The following is a 22,049-nucleotide window of genomic DNA, read 5'->3' on the forward strand; positions in this document are numbered from 1 at the left end:
TTTCCTCCCGTCCGTTATTTATAGACACTTTCTCTTATAGTGAGAATCTTGTTTTCCAACAATATCTAAATTTTTTTTTCATTTACTCAATCCTATGACCAGATATACGTCTAAATTTATTTCTTATTTACTGAGTATTTCTAAGCATTTTTGTCGTAAGAGACATGCAGAGTAATTCTGTCTACTCTATTGCTGGCAACACTGAGACTCTTCAAGTATCTGAATAATATTGAGCCCCAGAGCTGACTCTGTTCACTCACTAATTAAGGGAGAGAGTGTCTTGACTACAGTCTCCAGCCAAGCTTCTGTAGGGATTATTTAGCAACTATCCACCAAAAGACTGAGAGGTTTTGCCCTTTTTTATTTTCTGTTCCTTCGGCATCATGAGGGGGGAAACGGTGCCACGCTCCTCAGGCCTCTTCTAAAGATTTCCCGTAACAAGTTATGAGAGTAATCTTTTTTTTTTTTTTTAAGATTTTATTTATTTGAGAGAGAGAGAGAGAGAAAGAGCATGGGAGGGGGCAAGGGAGAGGGAGAAGCAGGCTCCCCACTGAGCAGGGAGCCCAATGTGGGGCTCGCTCCCAGGGCTCTGGGATCATGACCTGAGCCGAAGGCAGATGCCCAACCGAGCCACACAGAGGCCCATCTTTTAAAGAGTCAGTGAAATCATATCATCCTCTCCCCTACATAAAATTCTGTAGTGGCACCCCAGTGCTTTCAAATAACTTATTGCCAGGCTCTAAGTTATCTGGCCTTCTACACTGGGGCCTGGATTCTGGTGAGGCAAGCCAGGCACACACCTGACCAAGAGTAAGCGCACCTCCATAAGCCCTGAGCCCTAGGTGCTTGAATCACCCGACCTCAGTATGGCTCTAGCTCCCACACCACCACACTCCTCCCTTGCCCATTACCTCCCAGTCCCACCGACCTCCTATTTCTCCATGACAAGTTCTTTCTTGATGCAAGAGCTTTGCAATGGCTGTTCCTTCCACCCATGATGCCCTTCCTTTGGCTGTTCTCAGGGTGCTCTGTCTTCTCTGTGTTAACAACTACAGTCACATGAGATCTTTCACTGTGGTGATTTTTATATGGAACCCACTGGAAGTGGCTGCCTCTAAAATCCTGTCAAAGACCACAGCGGTCCCACAGATTCTGGGGGGCTCTCTGCTTCTGTGCCACAGAAGGGCTTGTGTGACTCTATCCTGAGGCTGAAACCCTGGGGCCCTGCATCCAGTCTCCCCAGTAAAACACGCAAACCATTTCCTTTGAGGGCTCGCCAATGACTTGGAACGCGCAACCTCACCAACGCCAGGATCCACAGACCTGTCTCTTTTCGTTTCCCTAAATTTCCTATTCGTTCCCCCACGAATATGATTCCCTCTGTTCTCCAGGACTCCTAGTAGAGTATCCTAAATGGACTCACACTTTACGAGAATGAAAATCAGGACAGTCAGTGACCAGTAGGTAACTTCTGCCCGAGCTTTTTAAGACAAACCTCTTAGAGGCGAAGGAGCACAAGAGGGCCTTGTTAGCTGTAGGGTAGGAAAAAGATTTAGCTGTATTCAAAAACACGGCCCATGTCTCTGGACAACACCAGGAAGTGAGGGTGGCTGAAGCAGTAAGCCAGCTGGGCTACAGGTCTGAACACCCGCAGAGCCCTCGGGGATTTCAGTCCCTGTCAATAAATGGGAAGAAAAGTGCCCGTGAAAGGGAGATCAAAGCCACCTAACCACATAACACCAGGGGACAGAGGGAGAGCTTCCCATTTATGCGCTTAGACAGAATAAAACTACGTTTGACTACTTCTGGGAGTTATGGCTTATTCTGGAAGGCAAAGACCAAAGACATTGTCTTGGGAGGGGTTCCTGAGCCAAGCTAACTGCCAGCCAAATGGGCCAGCAGCTTCACCAACATCCACAGGGCTCTCAGCCACCAAGAAGAAACCTGGTTCTTAACCGGATGCCCCGTGGCAGGGGTGGAGGCAAAATGAAAGTCACCGTCCAGGGATGAGAGAATTCAGAGAGAGGCAAAGACCACCCACAAAAGAAGAATTTTGCAAACCAAAATGCTAAAACACTTGAAAACAACAAATGGTAAGAAAAGACATGTCAACCAAATGCAAGAGGTCAGCCCTTTTACTAAAGGTGTAAAAGGACACGTTTGGTCAAGCCAGGGAAATATGAATGCAGGCTGGATACTAGATGATATGACGGGTTGTTCTTACGTGTCAGGGGGTGTTTATGGTTACTGTTAAGAGAAAACCACGGGCCCAAAACAGCACATCTGGGTTAAGGCCCCCAGTCAGTAAACCAAGATTTAAGACCTAATCTAACTGCAGCTTCAAACCACCACCAACGCCCCTCCCAGGAACATAAACTTCCACGGCCAACATGGAATTTCCTGGTCGATACTTGCCTTCTGTTTCCCTTAGGAGGGCAACCTTGCCTAAGCCATGCATTCCCTGCTAATAAATTCTCTTCCTCCTCTTTTTTAATGCTCTCCCTCTGCCCTTAAAAACCTTTCTTTTGTTTAGCTCAGCACAGCTCCCCTTTACTTGCTAGATGGGACGTTGCCCAATTCATGAATCGGTGAATACAGCCAAATTAGATCTTCAAATGTACTCGGATGAATTTTGTTTTTTTTAACAGATTTGGTGGCAGTTGTCGGGATCCAAAGTATATTTCTGGTGGCATTCAGGGACAATGAGTAGCAGATGTGGCACCTCGCGAGCACTTCTGAGTTCGTGGTTCCACGGCCTTGGTGAGTCCTAGCGACATCATCCGCTTTCCAGCCCAGGGCTAACAGGTCCGTATAGACTGACAAGAACCTCTAACCCAGCACCAGTCCTTAGGATGTGGAGAACAAAGGAAATGTAGATAAAATTAAATTTCCTTACAACTTGCAGCCCATTGACAAATATTTGAGACAGGCAGAGTATGACATTCCTCCAGGAACTCCCAACTGTCTTTTTTTTTTTAAAGATTTTATTTATTATTTATTTGAGAGAGAGAGCGCGAGAGGGAGCACAAGGAGAGGGAGAAGCAGACTCCCCGCAGAGCAGGGAGCCTGATGTGGGGCTCAATCCCAGGACCCCGGGATCATGACCCAAGCCAAAGGCAGACGGTCAACCAACTGAGCCACCAAGGCGCCCCCCAACTGTCTTAATGTTAATGCTTTGCTAGAGGCAAGAAACAACCTTAGCTTGACAATAGCCAGGCCTCCAGGATCCTGGAAGTCTTCTTTAACATATGAAAATCCTTTTGGAGGCATGCCTGGGTGGCTCAGTTAAGTGTCTGACTCTTTTTCTTTTTTCATTATGTTCAGTTAGCCAACAAACAGTACATCGTAAGTTTTTGTTGCGGTGATTTCGGCTCACCTTTTGATTTCAGCTCAGGTCATGATCTCAGGGTTGTGGGATGAGCCCTGAGCCCTGCCTGGGGCTCTGTGCTCAGCGGGGAGTCTGCTGGAGATTCTCCCTCTCCCCCTGCCCCTCCCCCCACGTGTGTGTACACCCGCATGCGTACTCTCTCAATCTTAGGGAAACAAAGAAAAGAAAGGAAAAGAGAAAAGAAAAGAAAATCCTTCTGGAAACTTCCTTTATCTCTGCTCCTCCCAACTTAAAAGCATATAATCAATTGCTCCTCACAATCGCAGGGCAGCTCTTTCGGCCACGGGTCCCCATGCTTTAATAACTCCAACTTTTTTACACCAAAAATGTCTCAAGAATTCTTTCTTGACCATTTGCTCACAGGCCCCACCTCACATCAAATCACATCACTTAGCCCTTGGTGCAGCCGGCAATTCCACGTTGGAATCCCCAGTTCCCACCACAGCTTGCTGGTTTAGTCCTTTCCCCATTTCCAGTCCCCAGTTTCCATAATGGAGTCTGCAGGCTTAGTACATGTTGGGCATTACTGGTGGTACATGTGGCTTCTCTTGGCCAGGCCATAATGACATCTTTTGGTTATTGCTGGTGTGTTAATGTACACATGTGATTGTCTTGTTTTATGTAAACAAAGTCTTAGCTACTGGAATCCTTAAAATCCAAAGAATCAAGTGCACCATCTTCCAGCACACTTGCTTAGTTCATGTCGAAAAACTATGGTGCCGGCAGCTGTGACTATCTACAGAAGTGGCAAAATTTTACTAAGAACAACCCAGAATTACAATGGCCATGATGGGGAATATCCCAATGAGATAAGATCATTTAGGAAGTGCACCTGAAAGAACGGGTGTCCAAATCAAACTGTTTTAACTGGCAGGCAGAAACTTCCAAAAAATTTTCAAAGTTCCAAAACAGTTTCATTGAAAGATTCACTGCAAAAGGCTAAAGAAAAATTCATGTAAGAGGTGCCTAAAACTAGACTAAACAAGATGTAATTCCTACTGCTCCCCTCTTTCCTCCTTTGAGAACCCACTCTACTAATCCTGAGCTGTTTTTCCGCTAAAAAGACTACACAGCCATAAGCAAAAGGCTGCCAAGTTAACGGCCTTACAGACACCCCCATATCTACCCAGAAAGGAGGGCCCTCATATGGGCCCCTGCCAGAGTTGATAAAAAGGAGGCATTTTCTGATAAACTATTACATTATTCCCTTTAACAGCCAAGAGGAACCTCTGATAGATACCAGAGCCTGCAGAGCGGGTCCTGGGAAAGTTGGTAGAAGCCAGTGAAGGGTGAAAACCCCACCAGATTCGGTTCTTCTGAATGTCTCCAGTGCCCAGGTGAGAGAGAAAAATAGTTTCACTTTGTCTCTTCCTTTCCAAATGCAAACCCATTGTTTCCTGATCCCTTCTCTCACAGGGCTAGCTCTGCCTTCATCAGGTCTCATTTTGCATAACTGAAAGCTTGGTTTTTGCCCACCTGAGACTAGCAGGTTGTTGGTTCTTTATTTTGGCGATCTTTGGGAGTGACTCTGGATTTAGGGAAGGTAATATTCTTTGCACCCTCTTTAGGGGCCCCACCCAAGGAGGGGGGGTAGTATTCAATACTGCCAGAAATATTTAAAATGAAAACTATGTACCCAGAGGAAAAGAAGCAAACTGAAGATAATGTAGATGGATATGTTGGATCAACCTATGATGTCATTCAAATTACAACCCAATTCTCTGAGGAATTGAGAACAATTATCCTGATTTTACAAATCTTTGGTGGGGGGGGTGTCAGCTTTAAAGGCAATGCAGGGGCGCCTGGGTGGCTCAGTCGTTAAGCGTCTGCCTTCAGCTCTGGGCGTGATCCCGGCGTTCTGGGATCGAGCCCCGCAACAGGCTCCTCCGCTGGGAGCCTGCTTCTTCCTGTCTCACTCCCCCTGCTTGTGTTCCCTCTCTCGCTGGCTGTCTCTCTGTCAAATAAATAAATAAAATCTTTAAAAAATAATAAAAATAAAATAAGAAAATAAAGGCAATGCAAAATTCACCTATTCTTTACCAATCCCAAAAGTTCCCTTTAAATCAAAAAGACTTGTAAATTTTTGACCTTAGTGACATTTTTTCTTTGTCCCTTAAAGTTGTGCACCTTCTCATTCTTTTGAAATGTAAACACAGGCCTCGATCACCTGAGACTTAAGGAGGAAAAAAAGGAAGAGGCCTTTTTAAAATATAAACTGCTAAAAGGGCTCCTGTGTCCAAAGTCTACCACGACCTCCCTAAGGTTAAGTCCAGGAACAAAATAAAAATCTTAAAAATCTCCTCCACAAATATTAGAAATTATGAGGTCCTCTGCATCTGTTTTTGTGTGTCCATATATGTATGTTGTAAATGTGAGATATTTTTCTACCTCCAGATGGTACTGCTAAAATTAATTTGTAAAAGAGCTCTGTTTAGCTGGTTTGAAGGCGAGTGCTTGTAAGGATTGGGCATTCTAAAACTCTTGGAAAGACAGAAACTAAGCCAAATGGTTTTACGGTTCACACGATCTGGGAAAATATTCAATATAAAAGCTAGTTGAAGGTTGATGATTTAATTAAAATAGACATATCTTTAGAGTTATCAACATAAAACATAAGACTTTTATTCTACCAGAGTTTACCAGCCAAATAAATTCATATTACGCCTTATAAGATGTATCAACAAAAACTAAGAGCTTAAGATAATGGCTCACTTTGGCTAATGTTTAATGAGGTCTGTGTAGTAATCTAAACATAGTTATTACGAACAAGTAAATTAGGGGCGCCTGGGTGGCGCAGTCATTAAGCGTCTGCCTTCGGCTCAGGGCGTGATCCTGGCGTTGTGGGATCGAGCCCCACATCAGGCTCCTCCGCTGGGAGCCTGCTTCTTCCTCTCCCACTCCCCCTGCTTGTGTTCCCTCTCTCGCTGGCTGTCTCTCTCTGTCAAATAAATAAATAAAATCTTAAAAAAAAAAAAAAGAACAAGTAAATTAAATAGATGTAAACAAGATAAAAGTTTATTTAAACTTTTCAGCAATATTTAGATCTACTTAAATTGTTTTCCCAAATCTTTTTGGTAACCTAAAGCCTTAAAGTTTTGCTAAGTGAGGTTAAATTAGTTAAGCTAAATTCATTAAATATCTGGATCATTTCCAAATAAGACAAAATACTAAAGCATTAAATACCGAACATAGAGGTTTGATGGAAGAAAGATCGTTGAGGTTCAAAGCCGAAGGCCAAGAAAGAATTCTTGAGATGTCTTTGGTGCAAAAAGGTGGTCTTATTAAAGCACGGGGACAGGACCTGTGGGCAGAAAGAGCTGCACTGGGGTCATGAGGAGTGGCCCATTATATACTTCAAGTTGGGAGGGGGTTAGGGATAGGGTTAAGTCTCGAAGGAATTTTGGAAGCAAGGATTCCAGGACCCTGAGGGGCTAGCTGTTGTTAGGAAAAGGTCACTTATTACTATTTAATAAAACCTGTATCATGAGACCCTTCAGATCTATATCAGTGGGTCCTATGCTTGGGGGATGACTACCAACATATATGTTGGGGGTAGAAATAGAAGAAGTTTCCAAAGGAATTTTTATATGTTAAAGTAGACTTACAGGATCCTGGGGGGTTGGGATAATGTTAAGCTAAGATTGCCTTTTGCCCTTAGCAAAGCATTAGCATCGAGGCAGCTGAGGTCCTAGAGGAATGTCCTCTGCCTGTTTCAAGAACTTGTGACTGGGCTGTAAATACTAAGGAAATTTAATTTTTCTTTTGCCTTTGTTTCCCACATCAAGGTTTATCAACTGTTGCCTTCTCATTATAGAAAACTAAAAGATACCTGAATGTGTTAATGCTATCCTGGAAAATTTTAAAAGGCATGTGCTTCTAGAAATTATAGAATATATTTGTAAGTTTACAAATCGAAAATGCTGGTATTACAGTTCATAATTAGTTACCACTTACTTTTCACTAAAAATTAAGATTTCTAAGAGTTAAGAATTCTAGTAAGTGTATTTAATAGACTACTGGAAATAACAAGGGAAAAAACTCTATGCAAGGAAAGTAAGATGTCTGTTTTTGGTAAGAAAAGATATGAGAAAAAAAAAAACACATTCTTGTTGAGGAAAAGAAAGTAATTTGGTCCTAAAGTGAGGCTGGTTATTTATAGAGGAAAAACTTAGGACAAAATCTAAATGTTAAAAAAAAAAAGTCGTAGAAGGTTTGTGGAAACAGAATCTTTGGAAAGAAATTTCAATATGTCACTGGCTTTTCTGCAAAGGCAACAGCAGGATCTATGAAGATTGTGGCATATGCGGAAAAGTCTGTTCTGCTTCTGCAAAAATGACCCCCCATGGTCACACCTTTGCCATAACATGGAAACAGTCTGCTCCTGAGTCAGAGAAATTAAGGTGGGTAAACAATGGCTATAAATTAAATGGACAGTCAGGGTATGAGAACCCAAGACGGCCACTTGGTTCTTCCCAGCTCCCTGATAATCTCCACGTTTGGGCTTTTGCATTCCTTCATTCTCCGTAGCGCATTGAAAATGATTCAAACTATGAGTAGGCATTTGTGGGAAGACTTCTACAAAATAGCAAAAACCATCTACCAGCAATGTCTGACTTCTCAGGTCCGTAATCCTGAAAACAACTGTTTTTATTCCCAGAGGCCTCAGACCTCCTCCCTCTGAACCTTTTAAACACCTACAGCTAGACTTCACTCAACTGCCACTTGGTATAGATCATTATTTTTTTTTAGGAGAGAGAGTGGGTGTATGCAAGGAAGATGGGGGAGTTGAGAAAGGAGGGGTAAGGGTAGAGGGAGAGAGGGAATCTTAGGCAGGCTCCACACCTAGTGTGGAGCCCGACATGGCGCTCGATCCCGTGATCCTGAGATCATGACCTCAGCCAAAATTAAGAGTTGGACATTCAACGGTCTGAGCCACCCAGGCGCCCTTGGTATAGATTATTGAAAGAGGACTCCGACTACCTCCATATTGACCTCAAACTTCCTAATTGATTAAGTTCTTCTGTCCAGCTTATCTCATAACTCAGGCAAATGACCCTGAGGGCAAAGGATCCCCTGATGGGAACCACGACTACCCGCTCAAGCAATGACTACCCTGAGCCAAAACGACCCCATGTGACTGACCCCAAGACAATAACGGACTTGATCTTCACTGCCCACCTGCACTTACCCACCAACCTTTCTCCCACATTTTCCTTACATCAACCTGGAAGTATTTTCAGCACCTGGGAAGACAGTCTTCAAGATGCTAGTCTGCTGTCTTCTCAGTGTTGGCCACATTGAAATAAATGACTTTCACGTTTTGCCACCACTCATGTCCTTGCCTTTGGATTCTGTCAGTGGCAAGTGGCCAAACCTAGTCTGTTTGGGACCCCTGGAGCCAGGTGCTCGTGACCTCTGTACCCCAGCTGCATTGTCAGTATATACTTGTTACTGTGTGTTTTCTAGATGAGTTAAAGCTTTCCCCTGCTATAAGGCCAATGTCCCCACAACAGCAAAAAAACTGTTAAAAGATCCATTTCCCATTTGGGGTATATCCCTATGATCTCCAGTGACTGAGGCATCCACTTCACTGGACAAATGGTATGAGCTTCAAGGAAAAACTCTGCAAACTTCTTGGGATTCTATCAGTATACAACCTTCTGCCGATCCCCTGTGTTGTCTCGTGCTAGTATGACCTGCTTCTGAAAGTCTCTTATGTCCTACGCCCAAGTACACTATCAACAAGTTCCAAGGATCCTTCTGGTCACACTTTAGAGCCTGGTGACTCAGTATTCTGAAAATGTCATCGGAAGAAAATGGCCCATGAGCCCCATTGGAAAGGACTTTACCAAGTACTCCTGACCACCTAACACTGCTGATGTGGGGCTGCAAGCGAATGGTCAAGAAAGAATTCTTGGGGCGCCTGGGTGGCTCAGTTGGTTGAGCATCTGCCTTCAGCTCAGGTCATGATCTCAGGGTCTCGGGATCAAGCTCTGCATGGGGCTCCCTGCTCCATGGGGCAGTCTCCTTCTTCCTCTGCTTCTCACCCTACTCGTGCTCTCTTTCTCTTGCTTTCTCAAATAAATAAAAAATAAAATCTTAAAAAAAAAAGAATTCTTGAGATGTTTTTGGTGCAAAAAGGTGCTTTTATTATAGCATGGGGACAGGAGCCGTGGGCAGAAAGAGCTGCCCTGGGATTGTGAGGTACAACAGATTATACACTTTTTAGTTAGTGGGGGTCAGGGATGGCTAGGGACGGGGGTTAGGGAAATCTCTAAGGAATTTGGAAGCAAGGTTCCCAGGACTTCGAGGGGCTCACTGCTATTCAGATAAGGTTATTCGCTACTATCTAGTAAAACCGTCGTGAGACCCTCAGTTGTATGTCAGTGGGCCATTTGTTTGAAAGATGATTGCTCACATATATCTTGGTTGGAGGAATTGCTTATGATTATCAGAGGAAAGCAACACTAACTAGAGCAAAGCTGTGGTGGTAAAACATTAAAGGAAGTCCTTGAGGGAGCTGTAGGAGTGTCACAATCTGTACATCTCAGGGATTTATCTGCCACTTGTAAGATTTAATTTTAGCTTCGTTTCTCTTGCCTTTGTTCTCATCACTGCTATCAAGTTAAAAGGTATTAAGCCTTGGGTACACATCACACAGCTAAAAAAGGTTCTACCGGATACCTAGTCCTGTACAGATGGTGGGGACCTCTAAATCAGACTGACGTAGCTGAATCAAGGAATACGGCTTCCACCCCAGATGACGGATCACACTTAATACTTTAAACGTGAAACCTGTATTTCCCTTTCCTTTTCTCTGGCATTGGACTGGAAAGATAACACCCTCACCTCTAGCTCCCAGGCCACTATTAAGGGGGGTAACCTCTGGGATTTAAAATAATCTTTTAGGGGCTCCTGGGTGGCTCAGTCAGTTAAGCATCTGCCTTTGGCTCAGGTCATGATCTTAGGGTTCCAGGAACGAGCCCGACACTCGGCTCCCTGCTCAGCGGAGAGTCTGCTTCTCCCTCTGCCCTTCACCCTGCTCATGCTTGCTCTCTCTCTCAAATAAATAAATAAAATCTTCAAAAAAATAATCTTTTATTTCAGGCTAAAAGAAAAATCTAACTGTGTCTGTAACTTTTCACAAGCAAAATAAGTCATCTTATTGGTCAACACCTCAGAATTTAGAAAAGACCTAGCAGGTGGCTTTCATGATTCAGGATTCACTCCTTTGGCAGGTGCCTACTTCCCTGGTTAGGGATACATGTGAACAAAGCTAACTTCTTAATTCTTAAAATTATTGGAGAATCTGCTTCTAAGGCAATAGCTACCCAGCAAAGATCCTTAGATTCTCTAGCCTAAATTGTTCTGGATGATAGGCTTAATAAACCCTTGGCTACCTTTTAGTGGGGCAGGGAGGCCTCTGTGCTGTGGCCAACACCATCTGCTGGACCTGAATTAGCACTTCTGGGGAAATTGAAACTCAATTACATAAGATCACAAAACAAGCCACGTGGCTTAAAAAGATGACTCCTTCCTTGGGGTCTTTCTCTGACTTATTTGATTTTGATTGCTTTGGGTCTCGGGGACCATGGCTTCAAAGTACACTCCAAATATTGGGAATTAGCCTGCTTATCGTAATCACAATAATCTCCCTGGCGTGTTGTATTCTCTCAAAAAGCTTTAAGTGCAAGTTCATAGCCACTAACCACTAAGCAAATGATCTCCCTAAGAATGTAATGTCAGAAAAGGAACAAAGCGATGGCTGACCTAAAGAATGTAAACCTGAAGTCATAATCTGTACGTATCACAGAGATAAAATGAAAACATCATGACCTGTGGGTACCGCACAAAGCAACAACAGCTATGAGAACTTTAGGCAGGAGCTGAGAGTGATGCAATCAAAATGCATGTCAGTCAAGCTGAGGGTCTGCTCAAAAGGGAGGAATTGTCAAAAAGAAACCATACACCCAAAACCGCGTCGCTTAAGTTAAGGGCCCAAGTCTGCAAACCAAGGCGTAATACCTGACCTAACTGCAGTTTCAACCCTCCAGGAATGTAACCTTTAACCAGTTAACATGGAATTTCCGGGTCAATACTAGGAAATTTACTGCTCGACCCGTCCACTCCCCTTACGAGGGCAACCCCACCTATACGATGCATTCCTTGCTCATAAATTACTTTCTTCTTCTTTTTTACGCCCTCTTTCTGCCTTTATTTGTTTTTTTTTCTAAATAAACTCCAGGCACAACGTGGGGCTCAAATTTAGGTCCCCGAGATCAAGAGTCGCATGCTCTACTGACTGAGCCATCCAGGCGCCCTTCTTTCGGCCTTTAAAATCTTGCCTTTGTCCAGCTCAGCAGAACGCCCTCTACTTGCTAGACAGAATGAATCATTCATGAACCATTTAATAATTCATGAACCATTTAATAAAGCCAATTAGATCGTCACATTTACTTGGTTGAATTTTCTTTTTTAACCTGGCAGTTTTGCTTTTTGCATCTGGTAAAGATTCATACTGAAGTGTATGTGGAGAAAATAGTATGATGCCTTAGAATCTTTAAATATGCTGGGAAGAAGGTAAGTGAGAATTTATAGATGAAACAAGACTGACAAAGTGGTGGTCATTACCAAAACTGGGCGATGGGTACACTATTTTCCCTAATATTACATATAGTTAAAACTTTCCACAATAAGATTGATTTCTTCAAGCCAAATGAAAGTTCTCGAAAACAATAAAATGATGAGCAAGGATGGCATTCACTTTGTAGCTAGACCATCTTTAAGTTCTTGAGTGGGAAAAGACAGAGATAAGGAAGAATTTTAGACTTTGTTAGAAAGAAAATGTACAGTTAAATCAATATGCTAAAAATTTGAGGGTACCCACTGAAAGGGCAGAAATATAATCTACAGCTTCCAAATCACAGAAAAATAATAACGATATGAAAACTTTACCTAACATAGAGCACAAATGAAAAAATATCGGTAAAGGACGGCAAATGGAAAACCGTACCTTTTTTGCTTTATTGAAGATATGAAGCAAAACAAAAAGGAAAAAAAAGATGGGGGAAAATGTATAATTAAAGAAGAAAGATGATCACGTGATCCAGCCCAGCCCAGCCTTGGGAGTGAATTTGCAACAGACTACAGATGTTTGTCTAAGAACTACACAAAAATTACGAATTTTTAATGAAAATCCTGACTCTCATTTGCTTCATTCTTTAAAATGTCTTTACATTCTTTATTAGTCAATACTTGAGTATGAACATCTTAATATTTATTTTTAATCTGAAGCTTATCCACAAAACACTGACGAGGGACACAGAGACAAAGAGGTCAAGAAAAGCATGTGACAGTTCATGCCCGCACAAGCACTATTTAACACAAACCATGGGGGCCTGGGTGGCTCAGGCGGTTAAGCATCTGACTCTTGGTTTCGGCTCAGGCCATGATCTCGGGGTCATGAGATCAGGCCCCACATCAACCCCGAACGCGCCCTACACTGGCCCGCATTGGGCTCCACTCACGGCAGAGTCTGCTTGAGATTCTTCCCCCCTCCCTCTTCCCCTGCCCCTCCCCCTGTTCTCTCTCTCTCTCCAATAAATAAATAAAATCTTTAAAAAAAATGCACACTCTACTTTACGTATCTGTTAGGACATCCAACGCAATCACCCACTAGCAAGAAAGAATTCCACAAATGAACAAAGAAAACACGAGGCGCCAGGACATACGTGGAGGCAGCAAGGCTCTGAGAGCTCGCTTACACGTGTCGAACTGGCTGACTCCCTGCCAGACACCCTCTGTGCCCTTCACAAATTCAACTCATTTCACCCTCACAACAATGTTAGGTGGTAGTACTAGCATCATTCCCGCTTTACAGATGTAAACATTAAAATACAGAGAAGTGATCTGCCCAAGGTCACACAGCTAATAAATGGCGGAGCCGGCACTCAGACCCCATGGTCCCTGGCTCCAGAAGCCCCAGTTTACGCCTCTGGAAAGGACAGGAGGCAAGAGAGTGGGAACGAAAGATACCTGTGGCTCCTGCGAGGGCTCAGTGGCTCCTGCAACTCCGTCAGGTCTATGCTGACAACTTCACAGCCATCTTTCTCGTTTCCAGCACCTAGCCTGGCCCCCGCCATGCTTCCAAACCGATCTTTCTAGTGCTTTCTGAATAAAAACATCAAGCTTTGAATAAGAGAAGGATAAAGCATGCTGCCTGCTTCAAGGGGCTTTTTGTCCAGGCAAGAGACAGGCATTAAACTGTTTCCAAAGTCCGTTAACAAACTAGGTCCTAAGCCCAAACAGGCAGATGGGAAACAGGAGAATTGGGACAGGGTATGAGTTCCGGGTGAGTTCTGGGTGGTGACAGCTAGCTTCACAGAGGTGCACCCAGCGTCCAGAGTTCAAGCCCTTGGAGGACTTGAACTCAAAGCCCCCTGCAGCCCTCCTGGTTTCCCTCTGTCTCCGGTCCGAGCCCAGTTCCACCCGGGCTCCTCCTCCCCACTCAGTTTCCTTCTGGGTCAGCATGCCTGCTGCGGGGTGAAGCAGAGGGTCTGGGATACAGGGAAGGCCCTCCCAAAGCCACCAAGCCTCATGCAGTCTGGACAGAGCCCTTGGCAATCTCCACCCACCAGGGAAGAGTTAAAACCCCAGGCTTTCTCAACACAACCCCCCCATCACTTCCATGCCAGACAGCCTGGACTGATGGCTGTTGCGACCAAGCCAGAAGCCCCAGAAACTCAAGTGGCCAGATTATTCCCAAGAGCTCCCTTGTCCCCTTTTCACTAGAGGCAGCTTTCCATCAGGCCCCAGTTCAACTTGCCCCCAGCCCCTACAGCTCACCGACCCAGGCAGGGAAGGGGACAGGCCAGGAGGCCTGAGGCATGTTAAAGACAGGTTTCACAAACAATGGCCCAGCCCCGAAAGATTCTGCAAAGGCACATGCCTCGCCTTACATCACACTTGGGGGAAATGATGGTGCCAGAACTCTAATGCCTTGTCTCCTGACCTCACTGGGCCACGCTGGCCCATCCCTGTGCACACAGGAAGGCAGCCCACAGTGGCTGTGTGAGTGAGGGCAGAGTGAGAATGAGAGCAGCCCCGAACACCCACCCACCGCAGTGACAACCAACATGCATCTCGGCCCGTGGAATAACGGAAGAGCCAGGCCGGGGCCACGCATGTCTGTACTTTGTACAGAAAGAGGAAATCCCTACATCAACAGAAGAAGGAAGCAGGCTCTAAGTAATTTATTAAAATAGCCACACACACAAAAAAACCAGACATTCCATCCCCAAACTCCCCTTTATCCCATTATGCCAGAAGAGTGGTCACAATGGCACGAATTGGGGTCAGTCTATACTGCATGGCTACTTGTGTGATCTTGGGCAAAAGCCTTAACCATCTCTCTCTATTTAATAGTTTCTGTATCTGTGAAATGGGGATAATAATACTTTGGGCCTCAGCGAGTAATGGATACTGAATAATGACAAACCCACATAACGTGTCTAGCACAGTGTGTGGCACATAAAGACTAGTCAAGATGGGACACCCCCCCTCCCCCATAGCTCTCTGATGTGCAGGTGAGGTGGTCTGGGAGCTCCAGCTCCGAAAGAGCCAGATCAAAGGCTTTCCTGACCTCCTCTGGCTATGGACCCAGGGTCCAAGGCCACAAAATCACAGTTCCGGCTGCTATCCCTAGGTCTTGCCATCTTTCCTCCACAATCCAAAATCATCTCTGGACAAAAGTAAAAGGGGCCATTCCATCCTACTTGCCCAGCCTCTACCCTATGAGGGAGGGGAAGGATGTCATAATGTTAACTTAGTGGTCATGGGTCCAGCATGGGAAAAAGCTGTCCCCACAGAGCCTGGTTCTGGGGGCCCTCGGCCTGCTCCCCGCTTGGCACTGGGAAAAGTTAATCCACATACAGAGCTGGCCTCAGCAATGTGACTTCTGTCCACCTCTCAGATCCTCAGCAGCACGCCCTCTAAGACCTCCTGCCATAGCATCCCCAGGCACCGTGGTCCTCCGCTCTCACCTCAAAATTTCACGGCTTATTGATTCATCCCCTCAAGTTCCCCCAGGGACTAGTTGGCCAACTAAAGTGTATGCTAATGAGCAAATCAGGAACTACGGCTTAGCCAAGTATGCTTCAAGACTGGCTTCTGCAGCTCTGCGCCAAGGGGGGAGGATGCCAGCAGTTGCAAGGGAACTGTGCCCGCTGGCCAGGGACAGACCTTAGGGCACGGGGGCTGCCTTTAGTCCAGATGCCCCCCATATAAGCATGAGTCATGGTACTGGGTTCCTGGTTTGTTCTTGGTCCCTCACTCACAGGGTGACCTCAGTAAAGTGACTCCCCTTCTGAGCCTCATCCTGGAACTCTTGGAGTATAATGATTCACTCTGAAGTTCTGACTCTCAAGCCCGCCCTCTGGTGGTTTTACCCCTAGGTCCGCCCAATCATCCTTCCGCCATCACCACTGCCATCATCATCGGCACCACCATCATTACAAGCACCACCACTACCACAACCACCACCGTTATCCACCATCACCACCACCATCACCACCACCACGACTACAGCTATCATCACCATCATTATCACTACCCCTACCACAACTACCATCATCACCATCATTACTATCATCACCAGTCACCACCAATACCGCTACAACTACCACCAATCACTACCAATGCTAGCATCACTATCACTACTACCATCACCCACTACCAACTCTATCACCACCACCCAGTGGAGGTAAACTCAGTTTGCAGACTACACCCCAGCAACAATGAAGGAAAGAGGCGGTTTGGCAGAGCCAGCTCCTGGCCAAATGATGAAGTTTTCTATCAATGCCTCAATTTACCCGCTTCTCCACCCTGTCCCCTTACACACCCAGATCCTCCCCTTCAAGGCATACCATCCACGTACTTTGTCTTCAGTCATTCACCCTGTAGCGTATAGTGTAAATATAACACAGTGCATTGCCTCTCCAAAAAGTGTGCACATTTTAGTTGTGGCATCAAAGACTTTGACTCCCTTCAAGGATTTGAGGAATTAGAAAAGATATTTTTGATCAAGGGCTATATGCCTTGTCCAGCAAGACTTTGGGATGAGGACTGCTTTGATGCCATGTAATGAGAACTAGTGACAGCGATGAAAGAGAAAACCCGGAGAGAGTCCTGTGATTTAGAGTCCAGGAACATGATACCAAAACGCCCTGTAGATTCCACAGGGCATCCCCAACGCTGCAGAGGTGACCATAACTTAAGACTCTCAATTCCTCAGCTTCAAGCCACCCAGACTCCACAGGCTAGTTCCATGGCTCACCTTATAACCTCCTGCTTCAGCCATTTGCTCAGGGCATAAAGGAGTACCAGTGAACTTCTCCAGGAACGAGGCTCTCTTAACTGAGGACCAGGCTCACGGCCATCTCATCCTCTAGACCAGGGGAGCTGGTTACAGAAGGGGGGCCTCCACTGGAGGCAGCAGCCCTCTCCCTCAGGCAGGGCCTGTCCTCATCGCCAAAGATGACCATCTCCAGCACAGCTGAGAGGACCAGGGACTGCAGCAACAGCCCTGGGCTGAGACAAAAGCCTGGTGGAACTGCCTGTTAAACGCATACACCACAGGAGAGGGCTGAGTTGGCCCAGCCACACTACCCAAAGATGCTGAAGGAGTCTCCCCAACAAACAGGGCAGGACATCAGGCAGCCGAGAATGAAGAAGGGGAGCCAGCAGCACACAAAACTCCAAGGTGATAATCAAGGTCTTTAGCACCTTGGTCTCCTTAAAGAAAGTGTTCTGGGGTAGATGCTGATAGGGTCCCCATGCTGCCCCCCCCCCACAAGTCAGGTGCGCTCACCAGCTGCAGCACAGTGCAACAGGTGAGGTGGTAAATGTAACTGTAGGTGACCTGTATAGCCAGTAAGGAGGCTGCCACCTAGGTGCGTCTGAGGCTGGGGCTGCATCTTCGAATAGACATAGGGGGCTCTGTAGAGATGAGCAAGGATCCACCCTGCGCCACCTGCCCCATCTGCTGAGGCCAGAGTGCAGCTGGACAGGCATGAAGGAGCTAAAAACTGACGGCAGCCAGACTACTGCAACGGCCACTAGAGAAGCCCTGGGAGTCCGGTGCTGCTGGTGGTAGAAGGCGCCAGCCACAGCCACGTAGTGCTTAGGTGGCTGCACATGTGCAGGATGGAGACAGTGAAACACAGGATGTCAGAGCCCACCCAGACGCCACAGAAGCCCCCAAAGGGCTAGGAGCCAGCAGCCTGGGCTGCCACTTTCCAAGGCATCACCAGCAAAGCCCCCAGATGGTCCAAGATGACCAGAAAGAACTTGAGAACACTGGTGACCTTGGAACGCAGGGGGCAAAAGTTCAGGGTGGCAGCACACATAAGGAATATTTCTCAGCGAAATGCGCCCTCCTCACCCCTCTGCCCCACCCCTGCCCTCTGCTGAACCGGGACNNNNGGCACCCGCAGGAAGACTTAATTGCTGGGAGTTCTAGCGACTCTGGAACAGGGCTGAGATGAGTGGCAAGGGTCAAGTCGTGACTCCAGGACAGACGCACCAGCATTCTACCTAAAATCAGCTAAATACCCCCTGGCTTCCTGCGGGGGTCTTTCTCCCTGTCCCGAAGAGGTGCCTAGGGCAGGATCCCGCCACCGAAGAGGGGACGGGTCCCTGCACAGGGCGAAGATTGGCTGTCCCAGACTTATCTTGTGAAGGGAGCGGGGAGGTTTCGGTCAGTGGCTCCCGGGCTCCTCCCAGCGTCGGAAGAGGGCGACAGGCCACAAACAGCGGCTGAGGGCCCAGTGTCTGTGCCGGCGGACGGACGTGAAGACACGAAGGATCGGGACGCAAGAAACCGGCTGGAGAGGAAAGCGTTATCTGGGACGCAGGGAGGCAGGGACCCTGGCAGGGGGCGCAAGACATCACACACGCTAGCGGACTCGGCGTTCTCTCGGGACTTTATCGCCCGACGGCTCTCCGCGCCCGGCACCCCGCGCTGCCGGCTCCGAAGCCCTGCGGCCCGGCGTCCACCCGCCGGCTTCCCCGGAGCGCAGTGGTCCCTCTCACCTCCTTCCCCCGGGGGCGCCGACCCTTTGCTCCCAGAGCCGCGAGCTTCGCTCCCTGCCAGCGTGGAGACGGTCTGAGGAAAAGCGCCAGCAGGGGCTTGAATCCGTTCTCCCCGAGGGCCCGCGGGCCACAGGGCCGCGCTCGGCGCCCCGCCCCTTCGAGCCCCGCCCCCGGAGTCCCGCCCCCTCCGAGACCCACGTGCTACAGTGGCAGCTGGGGCAGGCAGCCCAACTTTCAACAAGATCTCCAGGCTGCATCTCTGGAGCCTTTCCTTCTAGAAGGGTCTCCTTTTCTCTCCACAGCCCCTCGCTGGAGTCGGAAGGACCAGAAGAAATGTACTGTTGCTACAGTGGTATTTGTGAGGTGACGGAGGCATCTGTGGGGTCTGACGCCAGAGAACCCCCATCCTCTCTGCCGTGTTAGTGACAGAGAATTAGAACTCTCGCCTCAGCTCCTATTGTCTTCTCCTTAGTGGCCAGAATGATGCCTGCCCCTCGCTTCCAATCCTGGAAACTGGTAAAGACAGCTTAGATTTGGATCCATCTTAAAAAGTGCCCCGCCATCCCACTCCCTCCTCACATCCCCCAAGCTCTAGTAGGTGCTTATGGTAAGTAGAAGATAAAAACAAACTCCGTTCTGAGTTCCAGAAGTTTCTCTTCCAGTGCTCTCATAATCAAAGGGACTTACTCCTATGAAAGCTGAAGAAAAGCTGCAATCAGGCTTACAAGAATCAACACTGTATGTGTTGGAGTTTCATAAATGGGTCAGGGTGAGAGCCAACCTTTACCTAGTTGGGATAAAAACGAAGAAGAGAGGAAAAGTAAAAGAGAAATGCAAAAATTGGATTTACCTAGCTGAAACCTCTTTCCATCATTAAAAGGGGTTCTACACCCAATTTACACTGTGCGGGGGTTGGGAGAAGTTTCCTCACACCATCAAGCAATTTTTGGCTGCCAGCTGGGTGTCCTACAATTCAACTCAATTCTGACTCTACCTACCTGGAGGCAGCATCAGATTCCATAGGTTAAAAGCTCAGTCCAGCAAGAGTGACCTCCCCCATCGGCCACCCTGCTTCAGCTGCAATCACAAGTCTGGGTTGTCACCTGCGCTTCTAAATCAGAGGTTTCTGTGATACCCATCTTAGATTTGATTAATTTGCTAGGGCAGCTCACAGAACCCAGGAAACCCTTTTACTCGTTACATTATTGGTTTATTCCAAAGGATATTAAAGGACACAAATCAACAGTCAGATGAAGAGATACGTAGGGCAAGATCCTAAACAAAGGAGCTTCTAGCCTGGTGGTGTTTAGGGCCCAGCACGGTGACATGTGGATGCATTCTGGCTCCCTAACCTGCAAACTCTCTGAACTCTAGCCTTTTGGGCTTTTATGGAGGCTTCATTACTTAGGCATGATTGATTAAACCATTGGCCATTGGTGATCACACTCAGTCTTCAGGTCTGCTCCCTTCTCTAGAGGTTGAGGGGTGGGGGTGTAGGGACTGAAGGTCCCAACCCTCTAATCTCAAGGTTGGTTCCTCTGGCACCCTGCCCCCATCCTTAGGTGTTTTCCAAAAGTCACTTCATTCACATAAACTTAGGTGTGGTTGAAAGGGGCCGGTTAAGAATATCAACACTCCTTTACTACTCTCATCACTTAGGAAATTTCAAGGGTTTTAGGATCTCTGTGCCAAAAATGGGATGAAGACTATGTATGTCTTTTTTTTTTATAATGATTTTTTATTATATTATATTAGTCACCATACAGTACATCCCCGGTTTCGATGTAAGGCTCGATGATTCATTAGTTGTGTATAACACCCAGTGCACCATGCAATATGTGCCCTCCTTACTACCCATCACCGACCTATCCCATTCCCCCACCCCCTCCCCTCTGAAGTCCTCAGTTTGTTTCTCATAGTCCATAGTCCCAGAGAGTAAGTTGTTAATTCAGAATCATTCGAGCTGGCTTCACGCAGAGTTCTTGTCTCCACCTCTGTGGAAACACATATTCCTACGTTTGAACAGTGGATTCAAAAGAACACGATAGAGCAGTGATCAGGATAAAGACGAACAGAACTCAAGTTACTTCAATTCTGTCATTCTACGTGACCATTTGGAGCTTTTATATGCGTTTAAAATTTAACACAGTGGAACAGTGGAAACCGTGAAATACAATTTTTTTGAAGGGTGAATTTTAGTTCATAAATGAAATGTTTCACTAGTTTTTAAGAGAGCTGAAATGTGTTCTTTTTAAATTCTTCATTGTTTTTGAACCTAAAGAACAAATCAAGAAAATAATTAGTTTTGCTACTTACTGCATTATTGTTGTTGAAAAGAATTTTGTCATATAAAGAAGACAAATGACATTCTTCAGGTGTTGTATGTCCATTAGGTAATCACTGCCAACACCACACCAAACGATGACGTGTTGGATACGGTCCTCCCTAGTTGGGCATCAAGTGCCTGTGTTTTAAGGATGCCCATAGAATCTTCAGATGTCCTCTTTTGTATCTGATTTTTTAATCTACTCAAAATTATGACTGAAATTCATCCATGTTGGTGGCTGTATCTGGAGTTCAATTTCTTCAATCTTCTCAATATGGTGTCATTTTCCACAATGTTGCTCATGTCAACCCTTTAAGGGAAGCGCTCTCAATCCCTTATGCAATTAGGTACTGCTCCTGTGCTCGCATCGCATCTCGTAGGTAGGCAAGTCAACGAAGAGCGCTTGCCACATTGACGTTAGTCTGTCATCTCTTTTAAGCTGGAGAGCTGGGGAGCTCAACTCCTAGCTCAGGGCCTGACAAGTAATAGAATTGTGTTCATTGTATTAGTCAGGAGATATAGATAGATGATAGATGATAGATAGATAGATAGATGATAGATAGATAGATAGCTGAAGACATAGAAAATCTGATAGTGTGGTTCCCGTCTGAATCGAGAAGCCTAGGAAGGACCAGGGTACCTAATGGTATAGTTCTCGTCCAAATGTCAGCAGGCTTAAAACCCAGGAAGAGCCAGTGCTTCAAATTAAGTCCAAAGGCAGGAAAAAAACTGATGTCTCAGCTTGAACGCAATCAGGCAAGAGGAGTTCTTACTCAGCCTTTTTGCTCCATTCGGGCCTTCAACTGATTGGAGGAGGTCCAACCACATTAGGGAAAGTAATCTGCTTTACTCAATCTACCAATTCAAATGTTAAACTCATTCAAAAACACCCTCCCAGAAACATCCAAAAGAATGTTTAACAGAATATCTGGGTACCCTGAGGCCCAGCCAAGTTGACACAGAGAGTTCACCATTACATTTATGAACGTTTCTCCCTCCGCGTTGCTCTTTACCATCAATAACCCAGGAGCAGAATAATCATGTGAAGATCCCACTTGTCCAGCAGAATGAAACAGAGCTCACGAGGGGTATGGAGGAGGCAAGTTTCACTTCATCTAAGACTTAACTTCATACTGGGGGAGCAAGGGTGAGTCAGATTCTGATGGGAGGAGACTTAGATCTTACAGACTGGAAGGCTTTTCTGCAGCGTGGATCCAGATGACATTTGTAAGGCAGCCTTTGGCT

This window comes from Ursus maritimus, unplaced genomic scaffold, assembly GCF_017311325.1.
Source record: "Ursus maritimus isolate PB19 unplaced genomic scaffold, ASM1731132v1 scaffold_11, whole genome shotgun sequence".
In the NCBI taxonomy this organism is placed as follows: domain Eukaryota; kingdom Metazoa; phylum Chordata; class Mammalia; order Carnivora; family Ursidae; genus Ursus; species Ursus maritimus.